Below are 22,005 nucleotides of genomic sequence, written 5' to 3'. Positions count from 1 at the left end.
CCAAATCCCTCCTAAGTCCCTGTTGCTTTGAAATAAATGTGGGTAATCCTTCTCCTGAGAGTACTTCAGAAAAATAGCCCAGAATTAAAAAACGTATAATACGAACAACAACAAAAAACCAAAACAACAAACAAACAAACAAACAAACAAACCCTCTTTAAATGGCAGTGCATGGCACAATGGCATAGAAGTGATGACATCCCGCTCACACTAGAAAGCTCGAGTTCTGAGGCTTCATTTCCAATCCGTGGGGCCCCTCCCGATTTCTCAAAAAACCAACACATTAATGATGCATTCACAAGCAAAAGTCTTTGTACCTAGCGCTGACAGGCAGGCAGGCAGTGGGGGTGGGGTGGAGCCTGCAAGAAGAGAGCAAGGCCAGGGGATCGCTCTGCTGGAGCAGCTTGGGTTCCCAGGCCGGGGTGATGGAATTATTGTTTATTTTTTTAATTTTCCAAGGTAGGTCGGTGACAGCTGAAGAAGACTGTATTTGCGGAGGAGCAGCATGAGGGTAGAGAGGAGCAGAGCTCCTGAGGGAAACCTAATAGTTCCTCTCCTTCCTGCACAGAGATAAAGACTTATAATCAGCCTCTATGTTCACCATCTGGCTCTGCGCATGTGGTCCGTATGGAGGAGAAAGCCGCACAATCTGTAAGTGATCAGGAGCCATGGCGCTCTCTCCAGAGAATCCACGATGCAATCAAGGTGACAGATGGCACGGCCACTGCTGCGGCCTCATGGAGAAGATCAAAATCACCTTCAATAAACTCTGACTGAAATGGGCACGGGCACCTCGGAAAAAGTCAGTTTGTCAGTCAAACTGCGACAGTGCGCTGCACTGGGGAACCACAGCGGCCAGCTCTCTGTTTTCAATCCTTTCCGTCTGACTGGGCCTGAACTATGATCCTTCTCAAATTGTCCTTTCCGTTCAGCGAAAGCAGGCCAACAAATTGCCAGATTCATTGCTTTATTGAGGAAAATTGAAAACACGATGTCCTCAATTCCGAGGACGCACAGCTGGCAGGTGCCTGGGACACCCAAACGCACAGTGTGGACCTGGTGGGTTTCTGCAGCCGGAGTTTGCAAAACTTTAGGCAGATTTTTAAAAACACAGTTATAAAATGCGAATGTGTGCCCCACAGTGGTTATGTAAAGGGTATTTAGTAACCAGTAAGTATTGCTTGAATAGGTAAATAGTTACAAAGGGGGGGGGGGGGGAAGGGAGGGAAGGAGGGAGGAAGGCAACTTTAGTTGCGTTGCCGCTGCGTTTTCATAGCAGGCTTCTTTCTTGAGAGAACTAGTGCGTTCTCTCTCTATACCTGTTTATCATGTGTGGGCTCCTGTGGGTTTGGGCACAATGTTGATGAACTACAGACATAGTATTTTGTTCTGAACAAATCACAGGGAATTTGCAGGGGTCAGCATGTTTAGGCAAATTTCTGTTTCTCTCAGCCATAAAGCGAAAAAAAAATTTTAGAAGCTACAAGCGCTTATAAATAGAGGGAAATGAGGAAGAGCTACCTGCAGTGGGACTGAAATCCACTGCCATCTTTTGAGAGGCAAGAACACTGATTTCAGGTCAGGGAGGGCGGGTCCTGATGAGAGCAAGCGCCCCTCTTCCTCCCTCCTGCTCCCTTGGCACGGTTCCACTGTTGTTCTTCTTCCCAGGCGCCAGGAGCTGGAGATTGAAAGCCACTCGACTTTTACAATCTTCTTTCCCTAAAGTTCCCAGGATCCTCTTCCGGTCCTGGAGTTTTCTATTATAAGCTGGTTGAGGAAGCTCACCCCTCCCTTCTACCTTTTCATCCAGGCGCCCCTCCCTTTTAAAAATTGTAGCCTGCTAGTTAATGGTGCCTCATTGTTTCATTTAAGATCCAAATCTTACCCCTGCTCAGTCTTTATCCTCCTTGTAAATTTCTTGACATTTGGGAAACACTGCCCAGGCCCTGGGTTCTTCTGGAAGTCTCCATTCTTCTTATAGGTACAATTTGAATGCTAAGATTCTGGTGGAGTGATATAGACACGTAGCTAATGGGGTTCATCTCTAATCTGTGTATATGAGATTCAAGAAAACATGGGAAAGGGGTTCTGTTTTTAGTGACAGGAATGTCACGTGGGAAAGACTATCTTTCCACAGGGTATACAAGTGGCGTTAACTTACTGTATAGCAACGTGGAGCATAGTCTGTTAAGAATGGAAGGTCCTTTGTATTTTTTTCTTTTTTTAGGAGGTAATATCCACTGAGTGCTGAATACCTACCATGTGCTGTCTTTGTAGAGTTAAGAAGATTCCCAGTGAGAAAATGTAGGTTTAAAAGTGTGCTCTCCCTGACCTTCCTCCCTTGACCTGACTTCCTACTGCTGGGTGGTCTTGCATGACAACAAGGCCAGTGTTAGGCTGGTGGCAGACTGCTGCTTTCACACAGGGGGTGCTGTGAGCTTTCTTTTTCTTGACCTTTGGCTTCTTGGAATAGCAAACTGTGTAACATTTTGAGCTGTAGTGATGCCACCCAGGAGCGCTGGTAGGATGAGTCACCTCTCTGAGGCAACTCAGTGAGCGGGCTGCAGTTGCTAAGGGAGAAATCACTTCCTGACAGTGATGCTTCCAAGTCTTTCCTTAAGAGATGACTTATTGGACCATGAAAGAGTGGAGACACACTTCTAATACGAGGTTTAGTGATCAGAGCTTGGCCCAAATCCACATAATTATGTTGCAGTCATCTCTAGCACCGAATGTCATCTGACCTGTGCCAGTTACACAACCACACACCACTACTGTCCTTAACCTCTAGTTTCCAAATTAAAATTTTGCTTAGAGAAATTTCATTGAGACAGTTTAAAAACTCATATCACTGAGCAGAGATTTCCTTAAAACGCTGCCCGTACATTTGCTATCTCCATCCATCCATCCATCCATCCATCCATCCATCCATGTCTCATTTGTCTTCCATAAAGGAGAATGGCAGGGAAAGGGGTGTGAAGATATGTAGACTGTCAACACTATCTGTTACTGGAATTCACAAAGCAGCAATCATGAAGGGTTTGTTTCCATCACATAGGAGGGATGTGGGTATTTTTGTTGTTTTTCTGGCTGCTTTAACAAAATACCTTTCTTTCTTTCTTTCTTTCTTTCTTTCTTTCTTTCACTTTACATCCTGGTCACAGCCTCCATCTGTCCTCTCCTCCCAGTCCCACCCTCTCTCCTTCTCCCCCCTCCTCATCCTGGTCTTAGCCCCATCCCTCCTCTCCCCCAGGCCCACTCTCCCGCTCTTTCCCAACCCTTCCATTTCTCAGATAAAGGGAGTCTCCCTTTCCACCCAGCCTAGCTCATCAAATTGCATCAGGACTGAGCTAGTCCTCTTCCCATGTGTGGCCTGACAAGGCAGTGCTATCAGGGAGAAGTGATCCAAAAGTGATCTGGCAACAGAGTCCACGTCAGGGACAGCTTCCCCCCACCCTACCCCCTCTATCTTACCTTACTACAGGACCCACACGAGTCCTGAGCTGCCCATTGACTTCATCTGTGTAGGGGGCCTAGGTCCAGTCCATACACCGGCCTTGGTAGGTGCTTCAGTCTCAGCAGGCCCCTCTGGGCACTGGTTGGATGGCGCCTGTTGGTTTTCTTGTGAAGCTCCTGTCACCTCCTGGTCCTTTTCTCCTTCCCTCCACTTTCCCATGAAACTCCCTAGCACCTGACTTCATGGATTCTGGGCTTGTGGTGAGGCAAACGTCGTAGTGGCATGATTGTAGTAGAGGCTACTACTTACTACACGACAGACAGGAGACAAAAGAGGACAGGAAGAATCCAGAGACAAGACAGTTCCATAAACATGTACCCAGTGACCTATTTCGTCTCATAAACTCTTACCCTTGGCTCTAGAACTTTTCAAAACAGTACCATAAACTTCTGATCAAGCCCTAAAAGTGAGCCTTTTCCAGGAAGACAATTCATATCTAAATTGTGACAATATATGCATTCAAAAGAATATCCATTAAAACAAAGTTAAAGCATAAGTAGATAATGACATTAATAAATTGATATCTTGTATGTCACAAATTTTATATGCTTAAAAGATTCTCCTTTTCTTGCATATAGTAATGAAGTACATATAAATAAAGACAGGTAAGAGTGAGGCATCATACAAATACAGTATTATTTCCATTTGTTGTTTCACTTACTTCAGATTATTAGACTGCAAAATACCAGTGTGAATGCCACGTGCACAGAATCTCACCATATCATCAAAGAACTACGGGTTCAGAGAATTTTTAAAAGGCAGAATATTGGTGAAGAATAAACCCGTTTGTTCTTGAATAAAATGAAGACTCCAAAGGGTAGAGTTGTATTTTTACATGCTTTCCTTTTACTTTGTTTATAACGTCAAAAAGATGCCTCTTTTCTGCTGTTCCTCATTAAAAGCAAAGGGAATGGAATAGAAAACTGATTTTAGCTAATGCTAGAGACACAGAATAAGTGTTCCAAACTGTAGGCTGGGCTCTAGAAGGGACTGTGTGTTTGTGAGTCACCTTCTTTCTTGTCAGTTAAGATGATGGCATGGGGATAGAAAGAATGTGGCCTTGATGAATATATACACCAGGATTGGAATCCACATTTTAGCCCATTCTTATTGATTTGGAGCAGGACTCAATCTGGCTGAAGCTATTCATTCACTGAGCAGATAGCATTAACTGTTCTTGTTTAGCTGTTTTCTCTGAACTGAAATAATCTCTTCTGGAAGGAGAGAGGAGGTGCACGAGACCCAGGAAGCTCAGAAAATTACAAGGGATTTTATGAACAGCAAAGAGTTGCTCGGGGAGGGGAGAATCTTTGGTAGAGCTGCCTGGAAGGTGTGCAGGGAGCGATAGGGGTGCATTCAGGAGTCCTCACTAGGGTTGCGGTGAGATTTCTGGTCGTGCGTCTGACTTTGGGTCATCCATGCTTCTGCAACTAGTTCCTCATTGCTGCTTTTATAAGTTGCCCCAATAAAACTGATGAGCTCACTAGGCCAGACTTGGGCGAATCATTTCTTTGGTTTGCTGTTGGTGGCTTATTTGAGGGTAAACAGGTGCATGTACACATTTTCCAAAAGGGAGAAAATTACACAACTGGCAATGGAAAAGGGAAAAACATAACCCAAAGATGAGGCAGAGAGGAGAAGTTGTGTTGGCCCTAAGATGAGTGAGAATATATTTAACCAGGCAGGGCTGTCTGAGGCTAGGGTTTCCTTCGGGAGACTGCTACAGTAGTTATCATCCTGTATGCTGTATAAAGGATGCTTCTCTGACATATATGTCTTTTGTGAGAGTATGGGATGACCACCCCAGATGGCTGATAGACTAGAGAATATATTGCAGCCTCTAAAAATAGGACATATGGAAGAGGGTTGTATGCAGGCTCTTGCCACTGTTGTCTTTTCAGTAGATAATAATACGTACAACTAAGCCTCAGCTACATCCTTAGAAACAACTTGCCCACGGAAGGGAGGAATTACACTGGGAAAAGACATGTGGCTCTCACCTTTGCATCCATCTCTTACAGCTCTTTCTTATAGCTGGTGGGGCATAGGGGAAAGAGTAAAGCTTCTATATGGAATAAATAGCTTCTGAAATACAAAACCTTGGCACTCAGGGGAAGAACCAACCATGAAAAGAGAGAAGAGGCAGAAGTGATGGAAGCTATGCCTCAGATAAAGAAAGAGAAAGGAAGAAGAGAGTTGACAGCTTAGCATGCAGACAGGGGGCCTTAGGAAAGAAAGATCCAGGGCATGCTAGCCAGGAAACGCTCTGCAGCTGAACTGCTTGTATTTGGTGAGGATCTTAAAACAAGAAATCCCCTTGCAGTCTGGCTTGAGAAGCTGGAGGACATGGGAGCAGATGGGATGAGCCTAAGTGCAGTAAAAGCAGAGAAACTAAACGGCACAACTCCCCGCCCCTCCGCAAGTTGCATAATATGAATCAACACGAGGAAAGCAGTCCCCGGTAGACTGGCTTACGCAGCTGCTGCTCATCATGGGTCCACACGACCGCTCTTCTCTGGATGGTCTTTGGTTGTATTTGTCCCTACTCAGTTCCCAGTGGTGTGATTCTCCCCCACCCCACCCTCCCACTCCTTGGGAAAATGTATGTGACGTTAAAATTCTTGAAAAATAACAAGAAGGTGAGCTCCAGGTTTGCAAGCTTCAGGGAAGGTAACCCTTCACCGAAAGCGTGGAATAAGTGGGAGGGAAGGGTTGCAGAGAAAGAAAACTGGGCTTGCCACGGGAGCAGATTTTTACCCTTCCAGAGTACCCTTGCCGTGCTGTGGATATTGTTTGCTTTCCCCAGTGTCCTTTTAACAGCTACATGTGGCTGACGGGAAGGCAGCAGTCATAGCAGTAGCCCAATGCCTGCCAAAATTTGAAAAGCCAGCTCAAGCCGTGGACACAGTGGGCAGGAGCCTGCTCCATTCCGCCCTGCCCTTGGGTAGGTGAAAGGATACAAGCCAGACCCACTTGGGCCAACAGCTGCAGCCACAGAGCAGTGTCCAAGAGGCTAGAAATGCCATGATGAGGAACGGCTGAGGGCCGTCGCTTTCAGAGCTTCCATCATGCAGCACTGTGGTGACATTTCCTTTTCTTCTCCTTCTCTCTTGCTCTTTTGGATGACTGCCAAAGCCTGGGCATGCTCTGGGTTTTTCCTTATCTCTGAAGTATTCTTTCACCATGTGGCTTGTCACAGACAGCATGGCTTTCTCTCTTTCTTTCTCCTTCCTCCTGGTAGATGCCACTACTTACAGCTTGCCTTGTTTTTCTCTTACACCATAATAAAATTATCGTGATCTCCTCTAAAACAGAGACATGATTTAGATTGTTCTTCTGTGCAAGCAACCAACTAAGGGACGGTGTACTTTCACTGTGTATTTGGCCTTTCTACTGTTTTGCATCCTCTTGCTGTTGAAAGCTAAGGGCATCTGCCCATGCGGCTGGGGGTCCTCCACAGAGGGGAACAAAAAACTGAATGGCCAGAGACAAAGAGAACAAGAATTCGGAAGTAAAAACAGGTGTTTACTAAAATAGAAACAAGGAACAAAAAGTAGCCTGTTGGGAAGGGTGGGCTCTCTGGAGCAGGAAGACTGCCTAGTGGTCTTTGGGATGGTCCTTTATAGGGTAAGGGTCCTGGACTCTCTCCTCATTTGTGTCCCTTTGTTCTTTATGACACATGAGAATGACATCATCAGAACCTATTGTTGAGGACACCATGTACTTTGGCTGCAGAATAAGGAGAAACCAAGCTGGGACTGAGCTAGAAGGCCCTTCCTGCTTGCCTGTGTTTTATGTTGTAGCATAAGAGATGCTTTTCTGGATGCTGGGAAGGCTTGTCACCAACAGTCCTGATCATGTATGGATTCCGTGTGCTACACTGCCAATGTGTCAGGCAGGATGCATACAGGGTGCACAGTGGCATGGATATTCCATGTGTAACCAACTGATTTCTGGTTGGATTTAAGGCAGCTCCACAGGAGTAGGTTTGATACTGTTGTGATATTTTGTTAAATTACCCTGCTCTAGCAAAGACTTCACTATGTGCACACACACACACACACACACACACACACACACACACACACACACACGACATGCCTATTCTCCTCTCTCTATCTGTAGACCAGCTGGGCCTTGAATTCAGAGATTCATTTGTCTCTGTGTTCTAAGTGCTGGAATTAAAGGGTTGTGCCAGACATCTCACTCAGAAATTTAAAACAGGAAGAAACTTTATTGAATTTGGCCTTTTATTGAATTTGAAGATGCCAAGGCCCTGAGAAGCAAGCAAAGAGTACAGGAGCAGAATTTAGCATTCCTTGTCTTTGACTATGTTAGAAATAAGGCTCTCATAAGGTAAAAGAATAGTTTTAATACGTTAGGTGTATGCCAAAGTTGATAAAGATATAGCATATGATTTCCCTCATATCACTATAAGCTAGGTTGAACACCTGTGGTGGCATACCACAGACACAGGCTATTGCTATTATTTTATTAAATGGCTATGATGTGCCTGTCAAATAATTACCTTTTGAAAATTTGTTTATGTTCACAGAATACCTACTTTTGTTGTGCATTTATAAATGAAGGAAATAATCAAATATTAGTATCACCTGTTCCATGACTCAGGAAACACAGCAAAAGACAGGGCTAAAAGAATTTTAGTGTTAGAAGTAGGATTGGACGGGTATGTAGCTATTTTGTCTGAATGGAAACATTCCTTCCTAGAGGAAGGTGGAATGCTTGTAAAATTCAGCAAGCTTATGACTCTTACAAATCCCAGATCACTGAAGGAGAGATAAACATGTTTTTTTTTTGTTTAGATCACAAGTGGGGGATGAGAAAAGACTTGTGAGAGAGCAGGTGATATTTATCCCTTGGAAGTCAAACCACCATGTGGGGGAAATTGGTTATTAACCAGCTGAAAACCATCCTTGAACAAATTCTGAGAGGAGGTATAAATGTGAACCAAAAACAAGAGGTGGGGCTTTTGGAGATTTGGGATAGTTTTGGCTGTTCATCGCTCCACTTCGAGACGCTCCTAGAGAGAACCACTCTGGGGAAGGCTTCGGAGATCCAGGCTCCAGCAGAGATTCCAGATTCTGGTTGCTCCAGGTTCCAGAAGAAGAAATTCTGCTGATTACACCAGGAGAATCATTCCATGGAACTGATATCCTTACGGTTTCATTACTGTATTCTTTAATTCTCTTTTCCTATTGTTTCGGTTAGTTGGGTTATAAGTGAGGTACTCTCGGTCAATAAGTTTGTACAAAAATATATTTGTTAAGAAAAGTAAGCCGACAAATCACAGTATTCTGCGGTAACATATTTTATTGGGGGGCAAAAAGGCTTTGTGGTGGTCGCAAGTTAGGCAGGGAGCTTAGTGTTTATTTTCATGATTGTTGTCCACACTGAAGTAGGCTTTTCAGTGATGTAGCTGTCCAAATGTCACCTATACTCCTACAGGTAACACTAGTCATTCATTGGCTCTCAAAGCCAGAATCATTTCTTTGGTCTGTTGTTAGTTTCCTATTTGTATTGCATATATGTGTGTGTATATATATACATATAGTTATATATATACATATATATATATATAGTTCCCAAGGTCCCAGGAAGAGTAACACAGCAGATACTTTCCAAGGCTATCATGTGAATCTGAGAAGATTACGTTGGCCAATCATTTAATACAGTGTTTGGTACGAGCATAGCTAACTTAAGTATGGATTATTATTTCCTTCAAAACAAATGAGAATAAGTCCCTTTGAGCTATGGGTTTCTCTGACACAGGGATTGGTTGACATTGATTTAGAAGCAGGTTTCTGACATCCTAATCCGATGCTGTCACCATCATATATGCAGGAGCCAGAACACTAGAGATTTTCTAGCAACACAGAATGTGTTGTGTTCTAGGCATAGTCATTGGCATGAATTAATTTTGTGCCCAGCATGGAATCAGAGCACCTTAAGACTTCTCAGATCTTTGGTTGCTTCAGCCTTTTTTAGTTACCTACCATGACTGAATGACCCATTTTTTTTCTTTCAAGGCTGTTATAAAATCAGAGATGGAAGTAAGCACTGAATCCAAGCACTGGTTCTCTGTCATATATATTTTCTTGGTTTCTATCCAATCTTATTTTAAATATCCCCAGGGATGGGCTTTCATCACTTTTCTTGGAAGATTTTTCTTGTATAATAATTTCTACTGTCAGAAAAATTCCTCTCTCATTTGGGGTGAAATTCTCTTTTCTTTCCCCCTTTAATACTCTTCAAGTTATTCTGTGCTAAGCCTAATCAAATAATTCTTCCTGCCTATTTAGTATTTATCCTATCAGATTTTTGCCATTACTTATTAGTCCCCCCTCAGTCATTACTTATCAACAACAGACATCCTGTTTGTCTTTAATCACCTCTCCTAACTTCTCCATCACCATAATCATCATCTCTCTGAATTAACACATCTGCTTTTTGGAAGGTAACTTGAGTGTCTTATGTTTAATTCTCATTTGAAAGTAAAACACATTAGCCCAATTATTTGTTTTAGATTTTACTGAAATGTTACATTACAATCTTGGAAGTAAAGGAAAAATATAACCTCTTATTTTGCCATAATGGATATTGTTAGTTTGATCTTTTCCGTTTTCATTTTTGAGGCACTTGAAGTACTGCTGTTTTTGACACCTCAGTGGCAGTTTGTAGCCAGTGCAGTGTTAAGTACTTCCTGTGCACTATTCGAGAGGCCATGTGTGTGAGCTTTCTGACTCCCACTTCATATCCAGGGAAACTAAGCTTCAGAGACGTTACGTGCGTTTGTCTAACCTCTGGCTCTGGGCACTACTCACTTCTCTGCAGCCACTTTTGTAAGTTACGGACTTCAGGAGTCCCTCCTCATGAATGCACGAGACCTTGTTCTGTGGCCGTGCAGAGCCACCCTCCTGCCGTCCAAATGGGAGTACTTCACAGTTGGCTCTGAAAATAGGAGCTGCTAAGTCTGTCACATTTACAGGGAGATTTCACAGTCCTCTTGAGTTCAAGGTAATTTTTTTCAGCTTTTACCCATCAACGTTCAAAATCCTGTATAGCTGGGGTTGGCGGAACTCCGTACTTTTCACTCTGGTTGCTTCCCCTCCTCTCTAACCCTGATCCACTTGCCTGTCTTCTCTTGCCCTGTGGGCCACACGCTGAGGTTATCCTGAAGATGGGTGATACTTTCCCAGAGAGCGCAGTGCTGGCCCTTGAATGCTTGAACATCCTCCATGTCTCCTGTTGCCTTCGTGTGTGTGTGTGTATGTGTGTGCGTGTGTGTGTGTGTGTGTGTGTGTGTGTGTGTGTGTGTGCGCGTGTGTGTGTGGTGTTCTCCTAGGCACACATTCATGGACGTCATCGACATCGCTCTGCTTCTCTTTACAAGCCAAAGCATTTCTCTTGCCGCTTTGTTTTCTCTTCACAGTCTTTTCCTTGTCACTTTCTCCTTATTGAACATTAATTCAGGTGTCATGTGTCACCTGATGCTGGGGCCAATTTCCAGCAGTGTGTTCTTTTCATGGTCTATCCTATTCACTGACTAGGAACAGAGAAGCAAATATCTGGACTGACCTACGGCTCAGGACCTATGGCCTGTGACTCAGCTTAAGTCTCAAGAAATTTAAGGGCCTATCCCTCAACAGAGCTGTTTGTGGAAGAACAACATGTCCACCTCATTTCCAAGGCACTAGGTGGCAGTTCTTAGAAGCACTATTTGTGGAGAAACAGAGAGATTCCAGTTTACTAAATGTTACAATCTCTTTAATTTTTCAATTTTACAATATGGCATGGTTTTAAAAAACTCTGCTACAATGTTCTGCTACAGTGATTAACCAGGCTGAACCCATCTTAGACTAGAAAACTACCTTATAGTAAAGACAAACTTGGCTCATTGCTGTTTGTGACTAAACTTCTGTCTCTCAAGGATTGGACTAGGCCCCATCTGTGACCTTAACTACAAATGGCTCTGTACTGCCTGTTCCAGAAAACTGCTACAACATTTTTGTTTTTAAAAGTTGTGATGACCATCTTGCAACTCTCCCTTTATTTCAAAAATTTATTATGACTGCCTGCTCTTATGACTACCTCGTCACAACCACCTTGCAGCCATGTCTTTGTTTCATAGGTTGTTATGATCAAAGCATTATGTTTCTGTTTTGCTTCTGCAGCCCTATCTTCCCCCATTTCAAAACCTCCTACTGCTGAGCTGTAAAAACTTTATCATGTCCCGTGTTGACTTCCTGAACTCTGCCTTAGGCAGCCCATATACACAATTAAATATGTTTGCTTTAATTAATTGCTTGCTTTAATTAATTTGGCTATGACAATTTGGGTCAGTGGTCTTTCTCCTCTTATCTTTGGGATTAAAAATAGATCTCTTTTGCTGTACCTGTCATTTATTATTGTTTACTGGTTACGTGTTCATATTATTAATTTGTATATTTTTCTAATTTTTTAAAAATATAGAATAGGTTTTGACCAAGTAAGTAGAATTCTTGGGTATAGACTTTTTTTTTCAGAACCTGATCTTGAGTTTTACTACTACTACTACTATTATTTTGCAATTTAAGATTACTTATTTCATTTTTACTTAACTTTCAGAATAGTAGGTTTCATTATGACATTTTCATACACAATTTGTTTTCTAATAAATACTCATGAAATGAATTTTAATACATTAAATATTATACTTAAGAAATATACTGCAAAGATTAAATTAAAGGAACTATTTTTTTTCTAGTCAGTGCTCACTTTGTAGACCAGGCTGGCCTCAAACTTAGAGATTCACCTGCCTCTGCCTCCCTGAGTGCTGGTATTACAGGTGTGTGCCACTACTTCTGGCTTAAAGCAACTTTTATTAAGCTTTTCATTAAATGATATATCTTTAGATATTCCTTTATATACATATATTATATGTGTATGTATGTATGTATGTATATATGTATGCATGTATTTATGTATGATATTGGATTCTGTATATAATGATTTGAATATTGAGAATAAGATAGATTTATTACCTCAACAAAGATATAGTTCAGTATAAGATTCAACATTAAGAGACTTATTGCCGGGACCTGTATTTAGTAACTGTGGGCTCTGGTTAGGTGAGTGCACGGTCTGTGGGCATACCATGTCAGGAACCGGCTTGAGCTCGCAGGCATGGCCTATAGCTGAGGTTCACAGGTGTCAATCCTCTTTTCTGTCTTACTTCAGGCCTTGTGAACCAGAAGACTTCAGTTTCTCTTTGTTCACGCCCCCTGCTTGTGATGGCTGGCAGAAGAGCCTTCCCCATAACACATGGCACCCCCAGATCATGGGTAGGTGTCGCCTCAGCTCGGGCTGGTCAGTTCCAATCCTTCGTCAGTGCTCTGCGGCAGGAGTAGGAGCTCCAGCTGTTATGTGCTCTGGTCAGCACTTGGTTGTCACCGGCTCCTCGGTGGCTGTAGGGTTAGGACATGTGATGGCTGTATAACACAGGCTAAGTGGTTTTCATTTTTGTCTCAAATACTGGGGGCCAGGAGTACAGGATGGCAGACTCTTATTTTTTTAAGTTTAGAGTCTTTACACACGTGTACTGAGATGTCTTGGTAATATCTAATCAAAACAAAAAATGTTTCCTATGCACCTTATACCTGTATCCTGAAGATAATCTTCTGAGATACTTCTCTGTGCATCTGTGTCCTGAGGTCAGGATTATAGTTTTCCTATGGTGGTAAGTTGGGGCTCAGATTTTAGAGTATTTAGATATTTTAGATTAGTGGTTTTAGATATTTTAGATTTGTTTATATATCATATGTTTAGCTCATCTGTTTTTCCTTCATTTCTTTATGATTAATACATTATTATGATTATTTAGCTATTTTGTAAAATATCATTTAAATTTTATTTTGATGATTTTTATCAACTATGAAGAATTCTCTTTATGTTTGATATAAGCCACTTGTCGTTGCCTATGAAGTAAACTTTCATTGGTAGAGGATGTTTTTGATAAATGACTTGAGGCTGTGGGTATTTATTAATTTTCTTGCCTTTGATTGAGAAGCCACTTGTCCATCTTGCCTTTGTTTATTAAGAGCTATCTGTCCTTATCTTTTATATACTTCTTAGCTGCTTTGGGATCTAATGCAATGTGTTCAAGCACCCTGTTCTTATATGGCTTATGTGGCTTCACATCTGGTGGATCTCTGAATTCATAACTGTTGAAGTCTTGGCTGCTAGGTTTCTCTCCTCTTCTGGAAGGCAAGCACACAGTGCTGTGCTCCTGTCTGTATTCTGCTTGGTGTCTCCTCTGTATTCTGTATTTTCATATCTTTGCCTGTGTTCTCAATAATGTTTTCTTTTATATGCCTCTAGTGGTATTTTGTTTGTTTGTTTTATATGTAAGCACGTTTTAAAATAGTTTATTCAGATTAAATCCCGATTGTTATCCTCTCACTTGTATCTTTTCTGTTCCCCTCCCTCTTTTGCCCTATTTAATATCCTTTTTTATTGATTTCTTAATTTCACTTTCTCTTTAAAATCTGTTCATTTCTTTTTCCTGTATGCAATGTTGTCTTGTATTTTCCAGTTCTTTACAGCATCTTCTCTTCCTGCAAATTACTCAGATACTCAGTGCATGCTAAAGAATTTAATGCTCATTTTATGTTCTGTACTCATGTGCTTGGCTATTTTTAAGTTTTGTCTTCTTATTTGAAAAATAGTGATTTGATAACTAAGTGACACTTGCTTTCTCCAGAGAGGGTTTTCATTTGTTGGTTTCAGATGAAGGTGAAAGCAGCAGGCAGGATTATGGTAATCCAATTACAGGGATCACAGAGAGGAGGAAGCATAGAGGAGGCCAAGAGATGGGCAGCTCATCTCACCTAGGGTGGAGCATTTTGAGTTTCTACAAAATAGGAAGAGAGCCCCCAGGCTTCCAACCTTCAGGCTTACAGGACTCTTTTATTCTTGTGTGTCAGCAAAATCCTCTTGAATTCATGTCTTTGAGTGTTAATGCTGTAGTTTTTCATTTCAGTTTTAACCTGGATGTTAGCCTAGTGGCCTGCTTGCACTTTTTCCCCCATTTTAAAATTATGTTTCTTTGTTCAAATATACATTTATATTATTGCACATAAATAATATAAAATAAACTACATACAGCAGGAAGAACCACAAAACAATCAGGAATTATATAAACGTTACATTCCTAGTGATTTGGCTATTTGTGTTTGACAAACTTGAAGTAATTTTTCCTATCTTGTTAAGTCTAAAATTCTGAATGAAAATATCTATCATAGCTCGTCTCTTTTAACTTATAACATCTGTCTAGGTCTAAAAACATCTTAACTGCTAACCAACTAAGCTTAGTTGTAAGGTTAAAGTGTCTGGTCTTGAACCCCATAGGAGACTTGGGAAAGAACAAAACTTAATTACCTGAGTGAACCAGAAGTACAAGTTAGCAGATTCCAAAATGAAAAATGAAAGAGACAGTTTGCTGCCTGACAGTAACCCAGAACTCTCTATAACATTGGAGCATCACTGTCAGCCTTCCAGCTCAATATATCTGACAGATATATTTGCGAGAAAGGAACTATTGAGGACTTGCTTACCCGGTCTTAGCAAAGTTTGGCTGTCAACTCTGCCTGCATCTAAGCTTGCCCATTTTTAGACAGAATTCTGTCTTTGGCAGAAATGAGGACATTTTTCCCAGTGGCTGGTTTGCCACATTTGAAGCCATCTCCATAAGGAGGTTCTTTGATACTCCTCATCTTCTTTGAGGTAGGCTGGGTGTTGCCAACAGTTAACTTGTCTTGTTGTTAAAGAATCTTTAGAATAATAAAAATATCTTTAAATATCACATTCTGTAGTTCTCTGAGACTTTTGAAGATGTTATTTAACTATTTTACCTTATATATCTAAAGAATCATTTCTATGTGTTAGACTTAGGATATACAATCTTGTGATAAAAATAGACTAGGAATTGACATGACCCTGATTTGTTCAACTAACAATTAGCTTGTGTTACTTAAATATCCTAAATAGCCTGCAGCACCACTTTCAAAGTTGGAATTAAACCTTGTATTATAATTGACTTAGATGGGTACAATACCTCATATTAGAGTAGAAACATATCTATAATGTGTGTGAAGAGTAATCTTAGATTTAAATGCTATACCAGTGTATCAAAATTATACTTATTTTGCATCAATATACAAAATTCTACTACCAATGAATTAAAAATAACCTTATTTGTGAGTAACAATTAAGGCCTTGAGTTGAGGAGTAGAATCAATAATCTACCTTTTGTTCTATCCTCCCTCTATATTCCTATATCCCCCTTTCTCTCTTTCCAGCTCCAATCTCCTTACCTATGAAAGAAAGATAAAGGAAAAGAGAGATGTCCCTGAGTCCAGCCTAGTTTTCTCTCTGTATAAGACCAATAATAACTTATAACCAACTCCCAATGAAAATAAGCACCTGTATCCTGAGAGAACAGACAGACACCTAAGCAAATCCTCTTACAGGAAATGACATGTCATTCTCTTAAGATTTCTTCAGCCTGATTTAGGGCAAATAATACCTTTAAAGGGGCCTGAATAAAATTGAGGACAATGGTTAAGCAAGCCAGGGATAGCATTTGTGGTCCAATTTCTAAATGTTGAGAAATTCCAGGCTTCATAGAAGTCCTGTGTGGGACAGTGTGAAATACTGGACTAGTTGGGATCAGAAGCTTCCTACAGCACTGTCTTGGGAGCTGTCCTGTTCTGATGGGTAACAGCAACTCAGGCGCCTGGGGCTGGAACATGATGGATGCAGGATGTCAGCGTCCAGCATGCTGAGAGGAATGAGTCCTGTCAGGTCCGATCCAGCGTCAGTGTCCAGTTCGTGTGTTCTGAAAACATAATTTCTCATAAGCATTACATAGTTCTAAAATTATAATTGTATAAGTTGTGTGGGATGCACAGAGCAATTAATGCTGGCTCTCTGCTCTTTGTACGAGCAGAAGGAAGACATCTGCAAATCTTCATTCATGCCATACTGAGAAAGGCCTCTAATAATAAGTCACAGGGAATCTGTGACCAACATGAAGCCTTGTCTACGCATAGACCTTTGTATCTCAGCCAGGCGCAGAGCTATTCCCGTGTAGTGGGATTAGCAATATCAGTTACCTGCTTGTTCTGTAGTTTGAATTCTTTACATTCCGATTGAAGCCTCCTCCCTCATCACCTCCTGATCCCATCCTCTCCCTCATCCCCTTTCCCTCCCTCCCATAGTCATTAGAGAGGGGAGCCCTCCTCCTGTACCATCTGACCTCAGCCTACCCAGTGTCCTCTGCATTACCTGTAACCTCTTCCTCTGTGGCCTGGCAAGGCTACCCTGCTCCCAGGGTAGCAGCAATCAACATTAGGGGTCCCGAGTCCTTCTTAAAAGTCATCCCTACTCCCCATACTGTGGGACGCGCCAGGAGGCTGTGCTTCCCGTCTACTGCAAACCTATCAGGATTACACCTAACTTCTCAACAGAGGCTATGAACGCCTGCATGCGTTTTTAAAACTGTAATATACCTTCAAGATTTTTTTCTTTAACTTTTTCCATTCTTTTCATAGTCCTTAGTGGAAGGAATTAGTTCAAATTATCTTGTTCCTTAATGATGAAAGAAAAAAATTTTCAAATTTTGGCTTAAATACTCAGTTACCTTTCATAGTACCATTTGCTGAGATCTCCATCCAATGACACTAGTTTTGGTAATTCCTTTACCTTAATGTAGCCTATGGCATTAGGCAGGTTGTTATTGTTGTTATGACTTAGAATAGCCGTTTGTAGTAAGCACATCCACCTAACACACCAGGTGCTGATCAGTCAAAACTTGGTGACTCACACCTAGGAAAGTGCTACCCTCTGGATTCTGTGATAGAGGTGCACTTATTCTATGGGCTGTAGGTTCCTAACCACTCAATTATAGAAGCAGGATATTAATATTTATTGCTGTACTTGTTAGCATAGAATGAGGCATTTTTGTTGAATTCAATCTGAAGGTCTGCAGTTACTTATGTGCTCTTAGCTCCTGGAGATGGCAAAAGGTATTTAATCAAAGTAGAAATGATATTTAAAGAATAAATTTGTAAAAAACATTAAAAAAAGAAATCACTGTCTTAAGAGATACATTAATATTAAAATAAGAGGCAAATGTAGGTTTGAGAATATATCACAGATATATTTTAGAGGAGGCTTAAATGTAAAAAGGGAATTTTGGTTTATAATTTTATAATTTGTAACTTGCATCAGAAAATTTAAGAAATAAATGTAAATGTGAAGGTGCAGCCTAGAAACTCCTTGCCATTTGCTGGATATATTCTAGACATTTAAAATAAATATATTTTATTATATGTGTATGAATTTTTTTGCTTGAATGTATAGATGTGTACAATTTATGTGCCTGGTACCCAAAGAGGACAGGAAAGGGCGTTGGGTTTCCTGGAGCTGGAGTTAGAGATGGGTGTAGGCTACTGTGTGAGTGTTAGGTATTGAATACAGGTTCTTTGCAAAAGCCACAAGCTCTGTAAACCATGGAAGCATCTCTCCAGCTCTTTCGAAGTACTTTTCATAATAAACCAGTTGTCAATCTTTATGGCTAATGGCTTAAGATAAAACAAACTCAAGTGGCCACTATTCTAGACTTTGAAACCCTTGTTAAGGATGACTTGAATTTTATAAGAACAACTATTAAAGAAACTGGTCTCGTGTACTGGCTAATAAATACAAGGACCTGTCTCAGCGCCATCAAACACACTTGTACAATTGTTCACCTCCCTCTGCACTCTTGGGGGAATTTATTTAGGAAGCAAAAGAGCTTTCCACTTGACAGGCACAAATAGCAGTCTTATTTATAATCCCATTACTATAGAACACCGGATCCTTGAAAATAAAATATTACTTAAAGTTATCTGAGGAAAATAAATTTATTCCTAATCTACAACAATTTAAAGAGAAAAATTGTCTTTAAAAAGGATTGTAAAGGACATATTTCAGAGTGTATAAGGTAACTTACAAATGTCTTAAAAAATAAAATTTGTTTCTTTAGTTACTAGACTCAATCAGTGAACATCTCTAACAATTTCATGACTTGCACCGAAGCATTTGAAATCACTGTTAAATGGTATTTATGACAACTTACATTTTTTTTTGTATTTGTCTTATGTCCTTAATAGGACGTTTTTGCAAATATCTAAAGTCCTGGCAAAATACACTTCAGCTCTATGATTTAGTAAGTGGCTATGATCTCAGAATCCCTGTGGGGTTACAGACATGAACTAAATCAGTGAAATAACTAGTAATTCCTGAACTAGGCTTGTAAATCTCATGTAACTGCATGCAATAATCTTTATTGCTATTGGAAATTAACTAATGCTTTATACTAGTTAAGCAACTGTGAATTATCCTCACCTTCTCTTTATATGTCCGTTCATGTAACAGAATCAGCATCTCATAATTCATAATGAAGAATCTATCTTTGCTTAATGTAAAATATATATGCCTAGAACAGAAACTTTAGACACTCCAGTACATAGGGTTGACTTAATATTGTATGTTGGTGGTTCTCATAACTTAAAAGAAGAGTCATATTAGGGCTGATTTTGAAATAGTACCATTTAAAAGTAGTTCAGTTTTTCAGATGGATCGTCTGAATGACTTTCCTCACGATACTTGAAATAGCTGGAATTAAAGAATCACTACAAACCCCACAACTGCTGGAACGCTATCATGGTTCCTCCCTAAGGCAGTCTAAACCATGCTTCCTTTTAGATGGGGCAAGGTGAGCTTGTTTCAGTTTCCTGTGCAGTGAATTATACAAGGCTTTGTTCTCTTCATTCAAAACCCTCCGAGCCTCCCTTCCAATACTTTGTTAATTTAGTAGGAACTTGACTTTTTGACAAATCTGAAAAACAATCACAGCTATTGAAAGCCCTGGACAGTGGTTTTCCAGGGTGTCTCCAAAACAGATGACATGAAAGTTGCAGCAGATGAAAACCTGGGAGTAGTATGGTCATACTGGGGAGGGAACTTCTGCCCAAGACGCCAGGAAAAGCTGCTTCTACATCTCCATGTTCTTGCTTATTATGGTTTGGGTTGTACTTTAAAAAAAATGGCTTTCCAGTTAGAGCACCCTCAACTCAGTCTACTGTGTTCCATTTACTAAGAACATGATTTGAGTAAGTACATGTTTTGAGTAAACTTTTTCACTAATATGTCTGCAAATTAGGCCAGAGGTTGGCTAATAGTTCCTGTAAAGATAAGATGGTAAATTATTGAGGTTTTGTGAACCATACATATGGCTCACAATCCCTTGTGCTTTTTTAAAATATATTTTATTAATTTATTCATATTACATCTCAATTGTTAGCCCATCCCTTGTATCCTCCCATTCCTCCCTCCCTCCTGCTTTTCCTCTACTCCCCTCCCCTATGACTGTGACTGGGGGAGACCTCCTCCCCCTGTATATGTTCATAGGGTATTAAGTCTCTTCTTGGTAGCCAGCTATCTTTCCTCTGAGTGCCACCAGGCCTTCCCATCCAGGGGACATGGTCAAATACGGGGCACCAGAGTACGTGAGAAAGTCATACCCCACTCTCTACTCTACTGTGGAGAATGTCCTGTCCATCGGATAGATCTGGGTAGGGGTTCAAAGTTTACTGCACATATTGGCCTTGGCTGGTGCGATAGTTTGAGCAGAACCCCTGGGCCAAGATCCTCCCATCATAATGTCTTTGTAGGTTTCTAGAACCTTCTGGATCCTTCTATCTCTCCATTCTCCCATGCTTCTCTCACCTAAAGTCCCAATAGGATGTCCTCCCCTCTGTCCCACTTTCCTGGTAAGTGAAGACTTTCGTGGGACATGCCCCTTGGGCTAGTGTCCTGATATAAGTGAGTATATACCATTTGAGTCTTTCTGCTTCTGGGTTAACTCACTCAGTATGTGCTTTTTTCTTTTGACAGCTTCCATAGCCACCTTTTTAAACAAATCAAGATCCTCTGTGCTTGTGGCCTGCACTTTATGTGTAGAGTTCAAACACTCCAAGAAGGTGGCTTCATACTCTTCTCTCCTAGTCTAAAAGGAACTTCTTGTTTTCCTTTCATTTTAAATGCACTTAATGATAATTATTCCATCTATATGAACATTATTAAATATTTTATTCATCATTAATATTTATTATTTAACAAACCACAATTATTAAATTAATTGTTTAACAATTAATACATTATTTTAAAAATATTAATTTATTATTGTATATTATCAAACCAAGACAGAGACCAAGCCTCTGCTCCTTCACATTTTCTGACATAGTAAATAGTATGGCCAGTTCCTCTGACGCTCTAACAGCCTATTTTTATTCACTAAGTGAAGTTTTATGGGCACACCATGTGGTGGTAGTGCACACCTTTAGTTCCAGCCCTAGGCAGGCAGGCGCGAGTGTAGGTGTGTGACTTCAAGGTCAGCCTGCTCTACAGAGTGAGTTCCAGGACAGAATTTCTGTCTCAGAAAAGAAAAAAATATTATAGATAATAAAACTTCACATTACCAAATTCATTCTATGAGGCCATAGTCTCATTGATACCTAAACCTCACAAAGACTCAACAAAGAAAGAGAATTTCAGACCAATTTCTCTTATGAACATCGATGCAAAAATACTAAATAAAATACTTGCAAAACGAATACAAGAGCACATCAAAGATATCATTCACCATGACCAGGTAGGCTTCATTCCAGGCATGCAGGGATGGTTTAATATATGGGAATCCATCAATGTAATCCACCACATAAACAAAGTGAAAATAAAAAAACCACATGATCATCTCTTTAGATGCAGAGAAAGCATTTGATAAAATCCAACACCCATTCATGTTTAAAGTTTTAGAGAGATTGGGGATACAAGGCACTTTCCTCAACATAATAAAGGCTATATATAGGAAGCCAATAGCCAGAATCAAAGTAAACGGTGAGATAGAACTTGTATAGGTTTTCTTTTGGCTGCCTCTGGGAGAAATCATACCATTGCTACTAGAGTGACAACGAGTTGTGAGGAAAACAATCTATTGCTGAGCCGAAAACGAGTCACTCTGGCTTTTTCCACAGAGACACTGGGGACTGTGGCGTCTTGTTCTCCTCATAAAATATACAGCTTCTATTATCCCCTTCATTATTGTTTAATGACTGTTGTCCAGACTCTTATACGCTTTTCAGCGGTCACTGTTCTGACAAATAACTCTACAAATGATTGGAGAAAAAAACAGAATAAAATTACGCCAATCAACTCTAAATATAAAAATTAGATGTCCATGAAAAAAAAACCTTATCTAGGGGAACAGGGACCTGAGGTGATGATACAAGGCAAACCAGCCCTGATGCCCTCCACAGTGACTGAACTGATTAGATGGAAAACATGTCTTTAGTTCCTGAAAATTTAGGTTGCTTTTTGAGCAAGTG

General features: G+C 40.6%; 1 long non-coding RNA gene across 1 annotated transcript in view; it reads left to right on the top strand.

Annotated features, from left to right (window-relative positions):
• The first annotated feature begins 469 nt into the window (after window positions 1–469).
• Window positions 470–22,005, top strand: part of LOC311604939 — a 194,049-nt gene continuing 172,513 nt past the window's right edge. The window contains exons 1-2 of the long non-coding RNA XR_014781757.1: window positions 470–1,170; window positions 12,755–12,858. This is a non-coding gene — a long non-coding RNA (uncharacterized lncRNA). The remainder of the gene's footprint in view (window positions 1,171–12,754; window positions 12,859–22,005) is intronic.

This window comes from Acomys minous, assembly GCF_964271855.1.
Source record: "Acomys minous genome assembly, chromosome: 9".
Lineage (NCBI taxonomy): Eukaryota > Metazoa > Chordata > Mammalia > Rodentia > Muridae > Acomys > Acomys minous.
This window is presented reverse-complemented; position numbering and strand designations above follow the sequence as displayed.